The 21417-nt window shown below is 37.6% G+C and overlaps 1 long non-coding RNA gene across 7 annotated transcripts in view; it reads right to left on the bottom strand.

Annotated features, from left to right (window-relative positions):
• LOC144291659 (uncharacterized) overlaps positions 1 to 21417 on the bottom strand; it is an 87016-nt gene that overhangs the window by 31905 nt on the left and 33694 nt on the right. For 5 of the 7 annotated variants that reach the window (XR_013359027.1, XR_013359028.1, XR_013359032.1 and 2 more), the window contains exon 5: positions 20043 to 20063. This is a non-coding gene — a long non-coding RNA (uncharacterized LOC144291659). Of the gene's footprint in view, positions 1 to 20028; positions 20064 to 21417 lie in introns of all 7 variants that reach the window. The other 2 variants (XR_013359029.1, XR_013359025.1) reach the window with 1 other exon arrangement.

Raw genomic sequence — 21417 nt, 5'->3', positions numbered from 1 at the left:
GAGGGATTTATTTCCATCTGGAACATTTTATCACAGATATTTTAGTCTGCGCTAAAGGCTCTGGGAAGGCACACCTGTACAGTTTCTGTGATGTGACACCCTGTTCTTGCATGAAGCTGTTTATGCTGTAAACTCATGGTCATCCAGAAGATTCTAGAATAAAAACTATTGGAAGGAGCAAAATAAGGCTGGAAATAGGCCAGAGAAGAAGTGAGATAGAGCAACCACAGCTGAAGAGCACTCAAGTGTGTTTGTCTCTGAGTGGATCAAGGTGTTATTTGCATTAAGTTAAATAATCAAAACTGAACAAAAAAGTTTTGGGGTACCTACTTTGTTCTTAGTACTGAACCAAAGAAAAAAAAAATATATATCCTGGGATTATAGATCTGTACTCTGTACTTCATTAAATAGCTATCAATCATCTTTCCAGAACACCATAATGACTCCCAGGAAGAAAAAAAATTTCCACAGAAATAAAAGGAACATTGGGTAGGTGGGGGAGGAAACAGAACCCTACGAAGAGCTGGAATAAATGTTAATAGCCAGCTGAATGGAAAGATGATGAGATCTGTAGTTAACATTTGTTAACGGGCCTGTAACTTAATCCCTTATAAAGTAGAAAAGAATGAAACAAGAGACTAATATAATGGGGAAAAGATAGTTTTTTTTCAAAAAGTGGTGCTAGGAAACTGGATAGTTACATGCAAAAGAATGAAACTGGACCACTTTCTTACACTATTACAAAAATAAATGTGAAATGGACTAAGACCTACATATAAGACCTGAAATCACAAAAGGGAAAGTATAGGCAGTAAAGTTTTGCACATCAATCTTAGTTCTAGATTTTTGGAATATTGTCTCCTCAGGAAAAAGCAACAAAAGCAAAAATAAACAATCAGGGCTATGTCAAACTGAAAGGCTTTTACATGAAAAGGCAATCGAGTGAACGGGAAAAGATACTTGCAAATGACATATCTAATAGGGTATGGTATCCAAATTATATAAAGAATGCACACAACTCAATGTGCATAAATACATACACAAACAAGCCAATTGAAAATGAGCAGAGGACTTGAATAGACATTTTTTTCCAAAGAAGGCATACAGATAGCCAAGAGGTACATGAAATCGTGCTCAACATCATTAATCATTAAGGAAATGCAAATCAAGAGCATATTGAAATATCATCTCATACCTGTCAGAATGGCTAGAGTCTCAAAAAGACTAGAAATAATAAGTGTTGGTGAGGATATGGAGATGCACAGTTGGTAGAAATGCAAATTGGTATAGCCACTATGGAAAATAATACAGAATTTTCTCAAACAATTGAAATAGAAATACCATATGATCTAGCAACTTCACTTCTGGATATTGATCTGAAAACAAAAAAGAAGCACTAACTCAAAGAGATATATGTACCCCGATGTTCATGGTAGAATTATTTACAATAGCCAAGATACAGAAGCAAACTGATTGTTCATTGATAGATGAATGGATAAGGAAGAAGTCACACACACACACACATAGGAATATTACTCAGCCATAAAAAATGAGATCTTGCCATTCGCAAAAACATGGTTGGACCTAGAAGGTATTATTATAAGTGAAATAAGTGAGACAGAGAAAGACAAATACTGTATGATTTCACTTATAAAAAGCAAAACAAACAAGCAAAACAAATCAGAAACAGGCTCATAGCCTCGGTGTCCATCAAAAGATGAATGGATAAAGAAGATGTGGTCTATGTATACAATGGAATATTCCTCAGCCATTAGAAACGACACATACCCACCATTTGCTTCAAGGTGGATGGAACTGGAGGGTATTATGCTGAGTGAAATAAGTCAATCGGAGAAGGACAAACATTATATGGTCTCATCCATTTGGGGAATATAAAAAATAGTGAAAGGGAATAAAGGGGAAAAGAGAAAAAATGAGTGGGAAATATCAGAAAGGGAGACAGAACATGAGAGACTCCTAATTCTGGGAAACGAACTAGGGGTGGTGGAAGGGAAGGTAGGCGGGGGGTGGAGGTGACTGGGTGACGGGCACTGAGGGGTGCACTTGATGGGATGAGCACTGGGTGTTATTCTATATGTTGGCAAATGAACACCAATAAAAAATAAATTTATAAAAAAATAAAATAAAATAAAATTCAGAGAAAAAAGAAAAGAAACAGGCTCATACATACAGACAACACCCTGGTAGTGGCCAGAGAGGAAGAGGTTGGGGTGGTGGGCAAAATAGGTGAAGGACATTAAGAGGTACAAACTTCTAGTTACAAAATAAATAAGTCATGGGGAAGTACAGTACAGAATAGAGAATATAGTCATAATAACTTGGTATAGTGACAGATGGTAACTAGACTTATTCTGGAAATCATTTTATAATGTATATAAACGTTGAATCACTATGTTGTGCATCAGAAACCAATATAATATTGTATGTCAACTATACTTCAATGAAAAAAGAATAGGGAGACTGATACATAATTTTCATGCCTACCATTAAGATTAGGCAATGCATACGAAGTGATAGGCAATTTGTAATTCTTGCTATTTCAACTGATGTAGCTGTTATTACTATTATTAATTTATGTTATTTTATTTATTTTTAAAGATTTTACTTATTTACTTGAGAGAGAGAGATGGGAGAGGAGAGCAGGGAGAGAGAGAAGCAGACTCCCCGCTAAGTATGGAGCCCCACACTGGGCTTGATTCTAGGACCCTAAGATCATGAAAGCCCCCCCAGTGCCTCACCATTATTATTTTATATATTTTAAAATTGTATATCCTTTGCTCTCAATGAACAGAAAGAAAACTGAGTTCTTATTAAAGGTCATGTAGTAGTTAATGAGAGATGTAGAGTCAGTTCCTCTGACCCATAACCAAATTCTCTTTCTATGAAATCACGTGACATGCTCAGTTAAAACATTGTTGCCCTACTCTGTGCTCCGTATGGCCTCTTAGACTCTCTCTACTTGCTCTTCTCCACTTACATGCCTCAATGTAAAGAGAACCCCCCCCCCCACCCCTTAATGGAATAATTTGAGGAGTCAGGAAGAGGCACTGCCTCAGTAAAACATGTCTCCTGCTACCCCAGTGATGACTGAAATCTTACCATTGAGAGTTTAGTACTCTGATTTCAACATTGCCTTCTTCCTCTGTTTGTTTTCACAGTTACTTCTAGCCATGCAATAGGAGCATGAGTGACTTCTTCAACACTGAGGCAAAGATTCCTGAATTCATTCAAATGATTACACCATTGGGAATTCCTCTACCCTTTGGGGGAATGCTTTGGTATTTTCATAGGTTCACATTAAAGGAAGTAATTAAAGCAGACACCATTCGTTCTAGGCCCTAGTATGAAAAAAAAAGTTTAAATAAAAGAGACAACATGAAAATAACCCCTCCCAAATTTCTTATGTATAGATCTAGCTCCGATAATTGAGAGACTAATATTATCACCAGGCCCCTCCCTTCATGGCCAGGCATGACAGAAATATATAATGTTCTCTCTGGAATAAGAGAAAAGGGGGAAGATGCTGGCACATGGTAGTGATTACTGGTTGAGCAAATACCAATAACAAAGGTTACTTCAATAACTGGGAGTTAGTGAGAAGGATCTGGGGTTAAGGGCATAGACTCAGACACAACTTTTGTTCAAGTGCTAGCACAGCATGTTGCAAAAGTGACTTACCTTTCAAAGTTTCTCAGTTTCTTTATTTGTGAAATGGAAGTAATAAGATCTGCCTCTTGGGTTGCTGGGAGAATTATGTTACATAAGAAGCTCTCTGTTTTGTCTTTCATAGAGTAGACTTTTAGAAGATGCTAACAATTTTTTAAAAAGATTTTACTTATTTATTCATGAAAGACACAGACAGAGGTAGAGACATAGGCTGAGGGAGAAGCAGGTTCCCTATTGGGAGCCTGGTGTGGGACTCGATCCCAGGATTCCGGGATCACGCCCTGAGCCGAAGGCAGACACTCCAGCACTGAGCCACCCAGGCATCCTGATTCTATCAATTTTAAAAATAACTTTATAAAAAAACATTTAAATTCTATATCTCATGAAACACGTTTTATTGCCTGGATAGAGTGGCCCAGTAATCTCCTCTCATATGTAGGATGCCTCAACCTTTTTACTGACCAAAGATTCTTTAAGAAGCCCAGTGTTTCAGCTACATTATGGGATGCAGGCCAACCGTAATGTTTTATTTGAACAGCATTTCATGAAACTAAAATCACTCCAAAACATTTTAAAATAATGAGATTTCATATTAAAAACCAAACTTATGTACATCTGTTGAAAAACTGTAAACTCAAGTAAGCTGGGCTTTGTTCTGGTGAGGTGGTGATGAGGGGGGACTCAACTGTGTCAGGCTGTCCCTTCAGAAAGGGCTGTCCCAGCTCCCACTCTGCTGATCACTGATCTGGCCTGTCTGGTTGACCCTCATCTTAAGCTCAGAAGTTTAATAGTCCTGAAAAGTGGTCTGTGTTCATTTGCTGATATCTAAAGTATCATTTTTTTTTCTCGAAAATTGAATAGTTATTATTTGATGCAGATTTTCACCTGGTCTCAGAGCCACCAAACATATCTTTTATCCCATATTTTGAGAATTCTATTTTATCAAGAGTGACAAATAGATGGGACTATCCAGTGTTTTAACGTTCACTATTAGAAAAGGGAGGAAGGGAGGTGGTGATATCAGGCTTGAGAAGGATGATAAAGTCACAGAGGTGAACTGCCACTGAAGCTCAGATAATGAAGACAGATGAACAAATGTTTCCTGTAAACCTCCCTCTAGAAGGTAGTTTCGTGCCTGTTCAAGTAGAGGCCTGCCTGAAGTTTTAAGCTTCCTTGTCCCAATAGGACAGAAAAACACAGATTTGGAATACATCCTGTGTATTGTAGCCAGAAGAAAGTAGGGCCAGGCAAGTCCAGAAATTCTCTAGAACTGTAGCCCCAGGCCTCGGACTGGTGCAAGGTGGGAGCATGCAGAGTGGTGAGGTCAGGATCCTGGAAATACACCTGTACTGCAGCCAGAGAACTATCTTAGAAATAAGACTGCTAACTCTGGGAAACGAACTAGGGGTGGTAGAAGGGGAGGAGGGCGGGGGGTGGGAGTGAATGGGTGACGGGCACTGGGTGTTATTCTGTATGTTAGTAAATTGAACACCAATAAAAAATAAATTTAAAAAAAAAAAAAAAAAAAAAAGACAGGCAAGAAGCAGTTATGTGAACAAATGATTCCAAGCCAGGGGAGGTGGTGAGCCAATGCTTAAGCAACAATGTACTTTAAACTACTTCATCTCAGGCCATGTAGTATAAATGTGTATATTAGCAAGTTTCCATTGCATGTTTGGGTTGGTCAGTTGCCATAATCATGCCAGGGAGATCTGCTAGCTTTAAATCAGAAAGCTCACACTGCAGAAGTGCCTACCTATGCATTCTATTTGTTTTCTCACCAAATGATATTAGAGGCTCTGCTAATTAACTAGAAAGCTTGATAGATATTAGAAAGGTTGTTGATTAGAAATAGGAGGTGTTAGAAATGTGCTTCCACTGAATAATTTTTGGTATTCAGTATTTGTGGATAAAGTAAGATATTTTGAAAATAATCCTTGCTTTTTAAGGAACAGAGCACTAAAATCTAGTGTCCACCTTACCATATACCCTTTAGAGATAACGTGGATGGCTTGATTCATCAGTGAGCTTGTGTCTAGAGGCTGGTTTAGAAAAGAATTGGTCATAGCATTCCAAGAGATGATTTGCTGAAATACGCACTTTGAATATTATATGATTTATTTTCAAAGAATCTTCCAAGCAAGGCATATTCAGTCTCAAAATAGAATAGTGGGATTTCATTGGGGCTGCACTCTTGCTTGTTAATATTTGTACATGTGACAGAATTTGGTCTGGGACTTGATTTTATAATTTCCTGGTACCTACGTTATGAGAGAGTGCTAAGTTTCACTTATATCCAATCATTGGGCTGTACTAGTATGATTGTTAGAAAGCACCTAGTAACTATGCGTGACTACCATGCCTATGAGCTGGGGAGATAGACAAGCACAAGGATGACCCAAAGATTAAAAGGCAGAGCACTGGTACCAAGGGAGCTTCATGGATCAGTAAAGGCATCTGTGCTCTGGTGGGGCCAGCATAGGGCTTGGTTGTAGCTCTACCTGCTGGGGGCAGTGGGGTAGATACCTTGGTGAGTGGTAAAGCACTAAGACAAGACTTGGGAGGCTTGGTTTGTGAACTTGTGTAAGACTTCTCTCCGCTCTGGGCTTCAGCTTCCTGATACATTAGATGAAGCATTGGAGGAGATATAGTATCAGCTGGACTAGCACAGTGCAGTGAATGAAACAAGATTTCAGAGCCTGCGGTCATGGCTAGGATCCCAGGCTTACTACTGATTAGTTCAGACTCCTCGTGCAAGTTATTTAGCACATTTAAGTTTTCATATTCTTTTTTTAAAATTTTTATTTATTTATGATAGTCACAGAGAGAGAGAGAGAGAGGCAGAGACACAGGCAGAGGGAGAAGCAGGCTCCATGCACCGGGAGCCCGACATGGGATTCGATCCTCGGTCTCCAGGATCTTGCCCTGGGCCAAAGGCAGGCGCCCAACCGCTGCGCCACCAGGGGATCCCAAGTTTTCATATTCTTATCTATCAAACAGAGGCAATGATATTTCATAGAGACTGGTTTTGAACTAAGTGAAATGAGAAATGTGAAGTACTGAAACATGGCATGCCACACGAATGGTGTTCAACAGTGGTGAGCCATCCCCCTCTTCTCTTTCCTTTAGGCTCATTCTATAAATCTATGCTTAAGAGTAAATGAAGGCCAATTAGGACCCAGGTAACGTAATCTTGGGAATGGTGATGTTATGTACTCAGTGTTGGATTTGAGATGATGGTTAAGTGATGACAGTAAAATCTCCTACTTTTGGGGATCCCTGGGTGGCTCAGCAGTTTAGTGCCTGCCTTTGGCCTGGGGCATGATCCTGGAGTCCCGGGATCGAGTCCTGCATCGGGCTCCCTGCATGGAGCCTGCTTCTCCCTCTGCCTGTGTCTCTGCTCCTCTCTCTCTGTGTCTATCTGAATAAATAAATAAATAAACAAACAAACAAATAAATAATAAAAATCTTTAAAAAAATCTCTTACTTTCAAAGTTAAATGGTTAACGTGCTAATGAAGGAATGCATGTTTAATAAGTGAGAGACTCATTTTTAGGCTGAATTCTTCCCCACAGAAAGGGCAAAAGACAGCATGCCACAAACTAAGAAAGCTCTGAAGGGAAACTAGAACACACAAACTATTCCTTCAGCAACATGACCAAGAATACCACCAGAGAGGCAGAATCTCTCTTCCGCCACACATGCATACACACACACACACAAACACACAAATTATATATATACATATATTATACATATACATATATATTCAAGTAGAATTAAAAATATGGAATTATGATTTTAGTCATCACCAATTTCTTCTGTCTTCTTTAAGCCATTAATTAATGACTTTGGCCTTATTAAAAACTCAAATTGCTTGGTTCCTTTATGTGGCATTTCAGTTAAGCAATAATTTACGTTTATTTAAAAATTAAGCAAAATATTGGGGCACCTGGGTGGCTCAGTCAGTTAAGCATCTGACTCTTGATCCTTAGGTCATGAGTTTAAACTCCACATTGGGTTCCACACTGAGGCTAAAGCCTACTTAAAAAAAAAAAATAAGCAAACAGAAAGGAGAAGCAAAACCTTAAAAAGCAAAAAAGGAAGCCCAATTCAATGAAAGAGAATTAAATCAGTTAGTATTCAATAAACAGGAGAGGTAGATATGGATGTGGAGGCAGAGAAGCAGAAGAGTAGTTAGATAGCTAGAGACAGATATGTCTTCTTATTGGAATAGGGAGAGCTTCTGTCCCCTGTCCTAGGAACACAACTCTTTAGGTGTGATTCCAGAGTGAATTGGTGTGGCTCACAGAAACCTTCATGTGAGGATTTTTTTTTTTTTTTTTTTAAGATCTCATGATTTCTGCTCCTTCTTCCCCTTTTCCTCTTCCCAACAGTTTCCCAGCCAGAGGTAGGCTGAAGACGCAAAATGACACCTGGGAATGTTTCCTTCTTCATCTCTACCTATTTTTAAATGAGGTCTGCATGTGAACATCTCCTACTTTTCCTTTGCATCCCTCATTCCTCCTTCCATTGTTACTCCCTCCAATTGTCCCTCTTTTAGGGAGATCTGAATCTTGAAGACCTGAGTTAGCACTTTGAGGCTTCTACCTCATTTTGTGCCCAGTACCATTATATTTGGAAAATGATCTTCAGAGCGTTGGAGTTAGGAACATATCCATACTGTGGTGAAGATAGACCTGTCTCATTGATTTTTTGTGGTTGCTTTTGTAGATTTTAGCAAGTTTCCTAGGGTAAGAAGTGAAACAGGAATGGCTTTATTTAACCTCCTTAGCCAGAAATCCCATACCTGTGAAGATTTGGGTGACCAGATTTAAAACAATCAAGTAAGTATTTCCGAAAGATTTATGCCTTAGCCATTTATTTTCATTTTTGGATGTGTCGTGTTTTATTTCAGTACTATCTATAGAAGAAAACAACTACACAGGTAACAACAAGGGAAAGAATGTCTGAAGGGCCAAAGTAAAAATATTTTAAAATATTTAATATTTAATGTATTCAAAACCTGCAAGTTTTTAAGGGGGAGTTCCAAATGAAAGAAACATGAAACAAAATTAGAGATGAGAAGGAAAAATGTTCTCACATTGCCATGTGTGTTTGATGTCTTATTTCTGCCGTATTTAGGGGGATGTCCAGGGTACATTAAGGCTCCATGTGGCCTCCCTTACCATGAATCCCCCTCCAACACCCCTGGTACAGGATGCTATTTATTCTCTTTGCTTTTCTTCAGGAGTTCTTTATCCCTCTTTTGGATATATATTTGCCCCTGCATGGTAGACCCAAAGCACTAGAACTGAAGCATTAAAACCTTTTGAATTAAATAGTGTTAGGAGATTATTTTCACAGGAACCCTTAAAAATAGATGTATCAAATTACTGTAATTCTAATTTTTCAAATGTTAGTACTTTTGACAAGTTGCAGCTCTGTTTACCCATTCTTATAGGAGCCTCATGATTTCCCCTAAAAGAGCAGCATGAGGCTGGAATTTTCAGTTTATCAGAGAAAATTGCGTGCATTTTCCAAAGGCAAATTGCAGACCAAAGGCATTTGTAGATGAATAGAAACCTATGTGAAAGGGAACACTCCGCTGTGTTTGCCCACTTGTAACTTCAACCACTTCAACCCAAATTACCTTTTGAAACACCGTTTGGAAATCTAAAGAATTTCAAAAGGCACCATTAATAGGTATGTTGAAAATAGAACCCAACTTCCTCCAAACCCAGGGCTTCACTATTCAACATCTTAACTTCAGCTGAATCTTTCTTTTAAGTTTTTTCAAGTATGTTCAAGTTTAAGTTCATGAAATTCACAGGTCCAAAATACACGAGAATTTACATTGTACTTTCTCAGCATTATGAGATTCACTATTAGGAAGTCCTGGATTTAAACCTCATCCTGCCCTGAAGAAGCATGGCTTATTGCGAATCTTATCACATATATCTGAACAACCCTTTTATTAAAAAAATAGTAAGTAAAAATATTATTGTGAATTGAAGCACAAAGGATTACGGGACTCTTTTGAAGCTTCTCAGCAAACCCACGGCAGGCTTGGTACTTGGACTCTGATCTCCTCTAGTCTTTCAGGAGAATATTGCTTTAAGCGGAAAGTGCTTTATGTTTTCTCTATAATATTTAATTAGATGAAGGCGTCACTCCCTCTGGTATTGGCTTCTCAACATTTACTGTCCATCCCCATTCTCTAGCTTACCCTCTCCTGTTCTGTGTTTCCTGGAGGCTGATGGCCCAGGGTACTGACTGGGATCCTTTCCTCTTTGGCTTCAGCTCTGGTAGCCTGATGGAAAGCATGGAAAAGGGAAGAGGGTGGGAAATGGAAGACCAAGTGCTTATTCCTCTCACTCAGGCCATCTTCAGGTCTGGCAACGTGGCAACCCTGAGACTATAGCCGGGGGGCAGCTCCTGTTTCATACTCTGCTCTTGACCACATTCCACCTCCTCCCTTCACTCCATTAGGTCTAAGGGCGAAACAGCTTCCCACTATTGCTAGTTCCTAGATGTCTGCTTATACCCTTGGGAGTTTCCTCACTCTATCCACATGCTGGTAAATAATTACTTCATTAAGAAGTTACTTTAGGAGATCCCAACTGAAGATTCCGTGTTTAATGCTGCACTCTGACATGTCATGAACACTTTGCATGTTTAATAAAAAAGAAGTTTGTATCTCTTTCTACTCCTGCCCACAATTGTGGTGCATAGCCTGTGGTTATAGAAGAGATAAGCAAACTCTCTGTAACTAAAAGCAGATGTGCACTGGAATGCTCTAATTCAAAAGCTGCTACCAAAACAATTTCTAAAGTGGGCAAGACATTTCTACTCTGGAGAGATGGATCTACGTATGTACCCATGTTATTCTCTTAGCAGGAGCTTCTCATCGTGTGATTGGCTTGCTGTATCTCCCTGCTGTGGTTTCTGTGTCTTATTCAGGTGTCTTGATCTCATCAGTCTTTGTATCCCCTAGTGAGCTGTTCCAAGCAGGGTGTTAGGGAAGGACAGATGACAATGCAGAGAGCACAAAGTGCTGTTTCATGTTATCAGGGAGAGCAGAGTTCTGATATACAAAAGAGAAGATAATTCTTTATTTTTGCTTTTGGAATATGCTTGGCATTTATTAATTAACATGCCTGTGACATACTCTGAAAACTCTAAAAATGTACTTTCTTAAGAAGTGTAAGTTTAAGGGGCACCTGGATAGCTCACTGGTTAACCATCTACCTCCCACTCAGGTTGTGACCTTAGGGCTCTAGGATTGAGTCCTGCATCAGGCTTCCTGCAGGGAACCTCCTTTTCTCTCTGCCTCTGTCTCTCTCTCTCTCTGTGTCTCTCATTAATAAATAAGTAAAATCTTATTAAAAAAAAAAAAGAAGTAAAGCTTACTTTCCTCATGGTATGCAACTTTCTTCTCCCAACCTAACATTAATTGAATTATCCTACTCTATTTTGAAAATGGCCAGTTTCAAGCTGAATGCAAAACTCACATCAAAATTTACTTCTCTCTCTCTGTCTCTCTCAATTTCATTTCTATCATTGGTCTATCTTATATAACTTCATTTTGCCAATTTTCCTGGTCCATTATGTCAAAGTATTAATTTACTGTTTTACTGTAAAAGGTTTTCCATTGCCACTCAAGCTGCATTCCATAGAATGCATGAGAAAGAAGAAAACTTTGAAGAAAAATAAACAATCAGTAGTCTGATTGAATTTAAGTTTATTAATAGTAAACAATCAAAACTATTTGTTAGGGGAGTTTTCAATATGTAAATTACTCTCCAATGCTCAAAATAATAATAAAAATAAAAATTGGAATAAGAACATGTGAAAAAAAGGTCAATGAACACCCTGTGAAGTATTCGGTTTTGGGGTAATTGGTAATTGCTTATACTTATATGCTTTGCCATCTATCAACTATTCACTTATTCAACAAATATTTCCTACAGCTCTTTTAATATACAAAGCATTTTGGAGTGGCTTTAAGCACAGAATATATTCCCTACCATAAAAAGAACTTAAAGTTTACTTTAGAAGAAAACACAGGCATTTTTAAATACAAAACTAGCAGCAAATAAATATTTCAAGCAGAATGAGGCAGTGCAGTGGAGCATCTACCCTGGGGGTGGAAACAGGATTCTACTCTCGGCCACCAGTCAATAAGAAGTGTCACTGACAGGAACCCCCCAATGTAGCCACATTTTTTTTTACCCCTTCTGGATACAGAGAGATGCTTATAGCAGTTCCATAAGAATTCCTCCTGGAAACTACTCTCTGGAGTCAGTGAACAGTCAATCATGAGAAATTTTCGTCTGCATATTGGGAAATTTGATTAGCAGTCATATTTTAAGGGTTAGGAAAAACACAACTATACTTTCCAGCAGTTTAAGTGACTTCATCAAAGGAAATGTATTTATTTATGTCAGCTGCTCTCCACATTCCCTTTTCTTTGTCCCTCTCTATGTGCATGTGTCTGCACACTACACACACTCATGCACACACACAGCAGGTATTGCACGTGAGAACTGGTACATATCACTAGCATTTTAGATATATAATTGGTGCAAAAAGGTACATTTATGACAACTATTTTTTCATGTGGAAATTCTGACAAAAATCTCACTTTATTTTTTCACTACTCAAAATATTTTCTCTTTGTGCTTACCTAAAAGTCATTTGTCCTTTATAGTTTATTTCAAGGGCCTGTTCTCTTCTTGTCCTATTCAGAAATGATCACCCCCATCTACTCTCCATCTTGCCCCAGAAGACAAGCCAAATAATTATAGATCACATGATCAGTTAGTAGCCTCACCAGGTAAAGAATTAGTCCTCTGTGCCAGCAAATAAGGAAAGAAAAAAAAGAAAAGAAAAAGAAAAGCTACTAATATTTCTATTAGTCTGCAGGAGAAATGCACTATTTGAATAGTAGCTTTTAATTGTCATTTTCTGGAACAGCTACTTCATTTAAACTTCTCTGTTATTTAAAATAAACACCCTAATGCTCACATTCCTGCCTGGGACATTTTTAGCAATAACTGCTGGTTGTCAATGACAACAATCATATTTAATTGTTCATCCTGACATGCTCCAGCACTCTATTAGACACAGATTACTCTAGATTGAATAAATGAATAGCAAAGAGGCTGGCCAAGAGGTCTGAACACATTGGTGGAAACAGTGAGTTACATCAGCTCTCATGAAATGCAGGAAGAGTCAGCATGGGTCAAGAGCTTGTTAGAATTTCAGGTTGTCCATTTCTGCCTGAATTTTCAAAAATCAAGCATATTGTTGACTTTATCTTATAAAAGGGAAGAAGATGAAGATCAGATTCTGAGATTGGGTGTTACTTCACTATTTCACTATATCTCCCCAAGTTATAATTCAGGAAGAGAATAAAATGTATCTTGTTCTTAATAGGAATTTTTAGAAGCTACACAATCAATAGTCTTATAACTGAGTTATAGTTCAATTTTTCTTTCATTTCAATATTTTTATTATTTTATTAAGAAAGATAACTAAGTAATACCTTTACATACCATATCAGAGCACTGTTGTAATATAAATGGGATTATCACAATGAATGCCTGAAGATAAAATTACAGAACCTCCTTTTCACTCACATAGAGTTTTATTAACATGCCTTTCCTTTGTTTCTATCCTATCTTGAACTTTCCTTAAAATTCTAGAATAAACACTTTTCTGATCATCTTTACATCATTGACAAGTCATAAATGGCTATGTTTTTCTTTTAAATGATAAAGATGAAAAGTTTGGGATATTTTTGATCACTGAACCCAGATGTATGGGAACCACTTTTGTGCCCTAGTTAGGGCTTCATACCAGATCAGGAGTCTGGATCTCATGCTCTGGTATTCGGTTAAACACTGAATCAAAATCATCAAATAATAATAATAATAATCACCATTATTATTTTACACATATGTGTTAACATTGAGTATGTATTATCTCAAAAAATGTTCTCCTTTTAGAAAATATGTGCCATAAATATTTTCTCCACATATGTAAGTAAATGTCTCTATTTGCTACAGAGTAGTCCATTCACTGACAGCACCCTCTTGAATAATTTATTCAAAAATTATTTTGTTACTTCACGTTCACAAGTTTATTGTTTTATAATCTTTTGTATCAACACCCCTGTATGTCTCTATGCACAAGAAAGGCAGAGAATAGATATTTGAAGACCTTTTTAAAAAAGATTTTATTTACTTATTTATTTATTTATTTATTTATTTATTTTTCATGAGAGACACAGAGAAAGAGGTGGAGACATAGGCAGAGGGAGAAGGATGATCCCAGAAGGGAGCCTGATGCAGGACTTGATCCCAGGACCCCAGGATCATGACCTGAGCCAAAGGCAGGCACTCAACCACTGAGCCACCCAGGGGCCCCTGTCAGTTTCCTTTTTTAAAAAGCATATTCAATATAAAAATGCAATATAATTATTAGGGTGATTTAAAAAAAAAAGTGTCTTTGGCACCTGAATAACAATGCATTCAAATAAAGAATAAGTGGCTAGAAGGGTATTAAGGAGGTCACTCATGATGAGCACTGAGTGTTTTATGTAAGTGATGAATCACTGAATTCTACACCTGAAACCATTATTGCACTGAATATTTGAAGAAGAAAAAAGAATAAATGTCATGGTGCAATTTTAAAGAATGGGAACTCAGTAGAAATCTGTCCTTACAATGCAGTGAAAGGACTTTGTGAAGACTATTTTCTTCAGCCCAGCTTTACTAGATCTGCATTTTTGAAGGTGTCAGAAATTTTGTCCCAAGATACATGAGTATTGTTCTCTGGTGCTAATTATTATTTTAGTTATCTAAAGATAACACATCTATATACCTACAAGTTAATTGAAAGGGAATTTCTTGAAAGTTAAGGAATGAGAGTTGGTTTCCTACCACTTTGCTTTAAATTTAGATGGTAGTTTTGTTTCTACTCTACATTTATGGTCAATAACCCTGCATCATAACCAGTTGACAAGGGTGAGCCAAACATGCTGAAATATCAGCTTGAGAATTTTAAATGTAGATCTTATAGAAAATAAAAGCAAGCTCGTCTTACTAATACTAACTGCCCAGGAGGACACCTGCATTTTAATAAAGCTAATGAAATGTTTTTTGTTGAATCATGGTTTCCTTATTATCAGATGCTCAATGAGTATTCCGTGTTAAGCCCTGTACTCAGCACTGGTGGATTAAGGATTATCTATCTATCATCATATCTGTCTTTATCATCTATCTAGATATTGATATATACATATAGATATAGTTTTTATCTTTAGGAAAACCAGAATTAAATGAGGATCTCAAGGGGAATGAGGAGTGAAAAGTGGAGACTCTAATTCAAGTGAGTGATTCAAGGAAGGCTTCCTAGAGAAGGGAATCATTACATTGAAGCTCAAAAGGCCAGGACATTATGTGGGTAAATAACTACGGAAGGGCTGTAAAAGACTAAGGAGGAAGAGGTAAGCTTTAATATGGTTATTTAAAAATTGTTCTATAAAACTAAAGGATAAGTAATAAGAAATTACCCTAAGTCAGTGTTTCTCAAGCCTGTCCATAAGAAGGAATAATTCTTGTGAATTTAAAAGGCTCATGAGCATGGAAACTATCCTAGGCCTACTTATAAGAATCTTAAAAGGCCAAAATAGAAATTTTAAATAATGGCAATCTTGAAGACCACAGATAAAGAAAAAGACTGAAGGAATCAGTGCAAATAATCATTTCAAGCACAGAGAAATAAGACAATAAATACTATTCCTAAATATGAAAACCAAACTTCTTACTAATGCACAGAAATATAGAAACTCAAGGCAATATTTGAAATGAAGAAATGAAAAAGATAACACATCTATATACCTACAAGTTAATTTCAAGAAAATAAAACTTGCTTTTGGAGAAAAATGTTAGGAATTAGGCAAATAAAGAGGAAGAAGAAAGTTAAACTCAGTGCCTGATTAGAAATATTAGGTTTCTCGACTTAATCATTTTATTTTCTTTGCTAACTTAATGAAAAGCTTTGGAAACAGCCAAGTCTCAGAAAGTTCTTACCAAAACTCATTTAATACTCTCTCAAATCCAAGAATCTTTCTCTCACACACATATACATATCCATATAAGTATACAGACCCAGTAGATTTTAAACACAAAATCAATAAATATGTCATCCAGGTATTAGATATTTCAACATTTAATATAAAAAGTACCATAATCAATAAATATGCTAGGTGTAAGAAATTTTCAGTTTTTGCAATATTTGCTCCATATTTCTAAAGCCTTCAAAAGGTTCTAGTTGAAGTGTCTTGTGTATTGTCATTCTTGGTCTAACTTTTCTCATTTCCTCTCTTTGCAGAAGATAGCATATTACTGAGCATTAAACATTTTGATTGAAGTCATCCCATTTAAAATCTGTGTGGTATGAGTCCATCATAATTGTTTTACTCATTCTTTTATTTATGGACTTTTAAGATTATTTCTAATTTTCAATATTACAAAATGTTGCAGTAAGTATCAGTATCTTTATCTCTTAATGCACATGTATCAAAATTGCCCGGAGTTCTAGACAGAAGTGGGAGTTCACAGTTGCAGTAGAAGTCAGCATGACTAAATCTCATCCTTTTCATCTGTCTTTGATTTTTTTCCTGGCCCTACTTCTACTTAATCACATTCACCAAAAGGGCAATAGGCTTTGAAGGGTATTATCGCCCAGCACTCTGTGATGGCCTGAAGCACATATTCTTTTCAAGAACAGCATGAAGTATACAGACTTAGTCCCATTCTACAGTCGAGGAAGGTAAAGTGAAGATGGACAGAATACATTTCTTAGATCTCAGCTAGCAAATGGCATATCCTGCATTGGAACTCAAAAGCCCGGGCTGTTTTAACCAAACTCAAAAGCCATGATAGAAGATGAATTTATAAGAAAGCTGCTGGAGAATATGTGCATATGTCTGTGTCTATGTTCTTGTATGTCTGTGTATAAAGAAGTACTACACAGCCTATAATCCAAATGGATCAGCCTCCCACTTACTATACACATGTGGGGTGCACACGCCGATACACATGCAAAACACACACACAATATAAAGGTTATTTCCAAAGCACATGACAACATCAGATTATAGATACTGCCTTTATCATAGTCTGAAGGCTGCTTTACGGAAGTCTCTGGTAAGAATTAATTTGAAGGATATAGTTGAAATATCTCCCTGCTGTCAAAATATTTCCTTTGTATACTTCAACAATGCCTGATAGTTCAACACTGGAGGTGCATTAATTTGTTGGCAGGCATTGGGATTTCCAAAGATTCTTCCTTTAAAATAAAATTTTTAGAAATTATAAAAAAGCATATTATGTCACTAAACTTTGAATAAGTAGACATTTCTAAAGCATTTGTAACTACTTTCCTTTTACATTTTGGGAGGAGTATGATGGTGAGGAATATAAAGAACCCTAGCGTGGGTATGTCCCACTAGGGTAGCACACAAAAGGGAATGAAAACCTGAGGCCAAAAACAGAGAAATTATTGCTGCAGGGACAGGCAGGAAAATGCCAGTGGTTACTTTAAAATTTCACCTAGCCTGGCCCCCAAAGTGTAAACACACTGAGTGTGTTCCAAATCTGGGTTGTCCACTGTGGTCAGCGCTAGGATTTCAAAGGCAATAAGACACGACCCATTCCCCAGGAGATCACAAAGCATGCAAATGATTGGTGACTAACTTTAACTCAAACAGAGTTGACCTGATACTTTGTAGTCCATTCCCTGCTTGCCATGGAACTAAAAGGAACAGCAGTGTGTCTCAAGAAGCGTTGAAATGCCGAACCCTACAATGTGTTTTATAAAGAGGAAGACTTCCTACAGAACCTCATTCAGAAACCTTCTCTAAATGTCCTCTTTGAACACCACTCCCCTTCCCTAACACAGCTGGTAAACTCTCCCTGTATCTCTTCTACCCCACAGCTCTCACTGTCAGACTTCCTCATTCTTCCTTTCCCTGCCTTCAGGTGCTTGGGCTTCTCCTGCCATCAGTCCCCATCACACCCACAACCTCAGCAGGGTTGGCCTTTCTGGACTGCTTTCTGCTCTGCTCATGTGGTTCTCTCTTCATTCTTTCAATTCAGAATTTCTCAACCTTGGCACTATTGACAGTCTGGGCTGCATAATTCTTTGTTGAAAGGGTTGTCTTGTGCATTGTAGGGTACATTCACAGCATCCTGGGTCTTTACCCATTGGGTACCAGTAGCACATCTCTAGTGTGAGCATCACAAACGTCTCCAGACATTGCCAAATGTTCTCTGGGGGGACAAATGATTGAGAACCACTCTTCTTTTGTATACATTTTCTCTTGTTACTTTAAAAAATTGCAATACAGAGTAGAAAAAGATGTCATGAGGATATGTTGCCATATACTGGCAAACTCTAAGCCAGGGGTAAATGGTGGTCCAGTAAGACCAAAGAAAAGACCCAGAGACAGTGATGGAAACATGAATTTATTGGAGGAACTCATGTAGAGAGAGGCCAGGAGTGGCCAACTGGACAAAGCATCTGCTGCTAGGATCTACATGAAACAAATAGCATAGCAACTAGCCTCACAACTACCTATAGCCCATCCCCTCTTTTCATGACAGTGTTCCAAGATCAAGGCATGCCAAGATCAATGGCCATCCAGATGTCTTTCACTACAAAGGAGATGTTCTGGGTTGGCCATTCCCAAAGTCTGTGACTTTGATGCTAAGCGATGTATTCTTCTATACATTCTGCCTAATGGGAATATAGAGGGAGGACGGGATCCCTTCTTTCTCAAGATTGTGATTAACAGGGGCATTCAGGGTGTGCTTGTGCAAACCAGCCTTCCAGCACCTACTACAAGGTGGGTACTAAGAAAGCACTTCACCCAAACTGGAGAATTCAGAGAGCTCCCTTTAGGGAATGTCAGAAACACACACAAGAGGTAGAGTTTTCCAGATTGAGATAAAATCAAGTATGAAGCCTGCTAGTAAATGAGAAAGGAAATTAAGGGCATCAATAGGAGAGTAGCAAACTATATAGCCAGGGGAGGTGGGCGGGAGGGAGAGGATGAAGAAGCTTGTGTGACTCCATGAGCAATTTAACATTCTCCTAAGGTCAAGAGGGGACCACGGAAGTACTGCAAACATACAAATAGTTTTATTTTAGAAAGTTATTCTGGTAGCCTTATGGGAGTAAATTAGAGACCAAGAAGAATAGAGAAAATTAGCAATGGCTCTCAAAGAACATTCCTATAATGTTTAGGATGGCGGGGTCACTGAGTGACACTGAACGCCAGTGTCCTTCTATATCAAGATTCTTTTAAAAAGTGTGAATTTTGACTATATACAAAGGAAGTCATAAGGTGCCTGGGTGGCTCAGTGGCTGAGCATCTGCCTTTGGCTCAGGTCATGATCCTGGGATCAAGACCGCATCAGGCTCCCCGCAGGGAATGGCTTCTCCCTCTGCCTGTGTCTCTGCCTCTCTCTCTGTGTCTCTCATGAATAAATAAGTAAAATCTTAAAAAAAAAAAAAAAAAAGGAAGTCTCATTTTCACACACTTGAGTTTGGAAAGAAGAAAATAATATATCTATGAACTCTTAATCACAATTTTTACTATGTTTTATTAGAACTGTTTTTGTCATTTCCTCAATCTCCCAAATCTGAAGTTCCCCAAGGCTTAGCATTTGGACTCTTCTATCTTCACACCCTCCAGGGGCCTTATTTAGTCTCCAGGCTATAAATATAACCTATATTCTAATAAGTCCAATTAACATTTCTAGCAAGGCTCTCCACCCCCACCCCACCCCAATTCTAAACTCAACAACTGTTCAACCTACTCACTTAGATTGTACAAGGCATCGTTTACACAAAAGCAAATTCTGAAAAGCACTACCATTGATATATATTTTACATATATCTCTAACACATACATATTTTACATGTATCTGTAATACACACAACTCGTGGTCATTTAGAGTTTCAAACATGATTCCTTCCCCCTCCCCCCCAACTGGTTGCAAAGTGAGTTCCTATTTTTATAATCAGTCTTTACTCAGCTAATGTCAGCTATAGTGCTATATATACTTGAACATTAGTTATGAGGCTCACCCTTATATCTTAGTATTATGAGAACCAATGTTTCATTTGATACTCTGTGCCTCAAAGCTGCTTATTATTAAATCATGGAAGCACTATTACTTCCCAAATGGGTTGGCCTTAACCTAATCTCCAAATCCTTACAGGCACATGTCCATGGGCATGTTATTAACCGAGAGTACTTACTCATACAGCCTTACCAATGTGAAGAAACAGGAAATCTGGCAGAGAAAAAATATGAAATATTAATGGTCCATATTCTGTTACAAATTCTTCTGTACCAAAGAAACAAATGCAAAAATGATGATATATATAGCTCCCTTACTCTTGTGTAATGATATATCATGAAATGGCATATGTAATTTCCTAGTCTAACTAGTTATTTCAATATTACTTGGTAGAATAATATTTCATGCATATGAAAACCTTAGGTCCCATCCCACAATCCTTGATATTCCATTTTTGAGATGGAAACCATACCACATAATTTCTGTAATTATTATATGATTTTTTCATGGCAAATAATATGGTACAACCTAAGCTAGCAAAATAAAAAGAGAGAACTTACCATGGGATAGAGAATCATCTCAGATAGCCAAAGACAGATGTAGAAGCCTCAGAAATGAACCCGGAGCAAGTACTAGATCCCATGCAGTGTCTTTTGACTTCACTCTGTTTTGCCGTACTCAGCAAAACCATTTCATTCTTCTCTTATGTCTTAGTCTGCTCTCTTCTGATTCATTAGTTTGTGAGGTAGAGTTTGGCCAGTAATAATTCTTGGGCTTATACATCACTCTTTCCATCATGAGATAGAATAATTTTCTCTCATTCCCAATGTCTAATTCCTAGGGAAGGCATCATAATAATCTTGTCAAAGAGGTGAGGTTCTGCTCCACTGAATGATTCCTTGTGCTCAGGTATAGATTGAGGAAGTAGGCAGTTAATGGAAATGATTATAAGAAATTTCAAAATTGTCTGATATGGTACCTTTAATAAATTAAATTATATTATGTCATTTGCTGTTCTGGTTCAAAACACACCAAACAAACAAAGCAAGTCATGTCCTTGGTATTTGATGTTTTGAATTTAGGAAGAACTAAAATAAAAAGGGAGTAAGTGGAACCTCAATCTCTTTAACTCATTATGCTTTGCTAAAATAGTGACACTAAAGAGACTTTATTTTGCCCAAATTTGGGAGTTCTCCTTGATTTGATCCCATTCAATTTATCCAGATTTTATTCAACACATGCTTTCTGTCGAAGATACCTCAGCCCTTTTTCTTGCTTCCCTAATCTTACTCATTCCTCAAGTTTCTCCCCATCCTGTTTTTTATTAAACTTTCACTTTTTAATATACACTGTATGGGGGGCAAAAATTGCAAGAATAAAAACATTAATTTCTATTTTCAAGGAATTTATAATATTTTAATAAAGGGAAGGGAGACTTTCAAAATAAATAAATAATACCCTCTAATATAGGCAAAAAGAGAAGTATTTGGGTATCTGGAGAAGATTCGAAGAGAGGAATGACTAGCTATTTTGGAGTAAGGGAAAGTAGGAGATGGGGAGATGAAGT

Source organism: Canis aureus, chromosome 20, assembly GCF_053574225.1.
Source record: "Canis aureus isolate CA01 chromosome 20, VMU_Caureus_v.1.0, whole genome shotgun sequence".
Lineage (NCBI taxonomy): Eukaryota > Metazoa > Chordata > Mammalia > Carnivora > Canidae > Canis > Canis aureus.
This window is presented reverse-complemented; position numbering and strand designations above follow the sequence as displayed.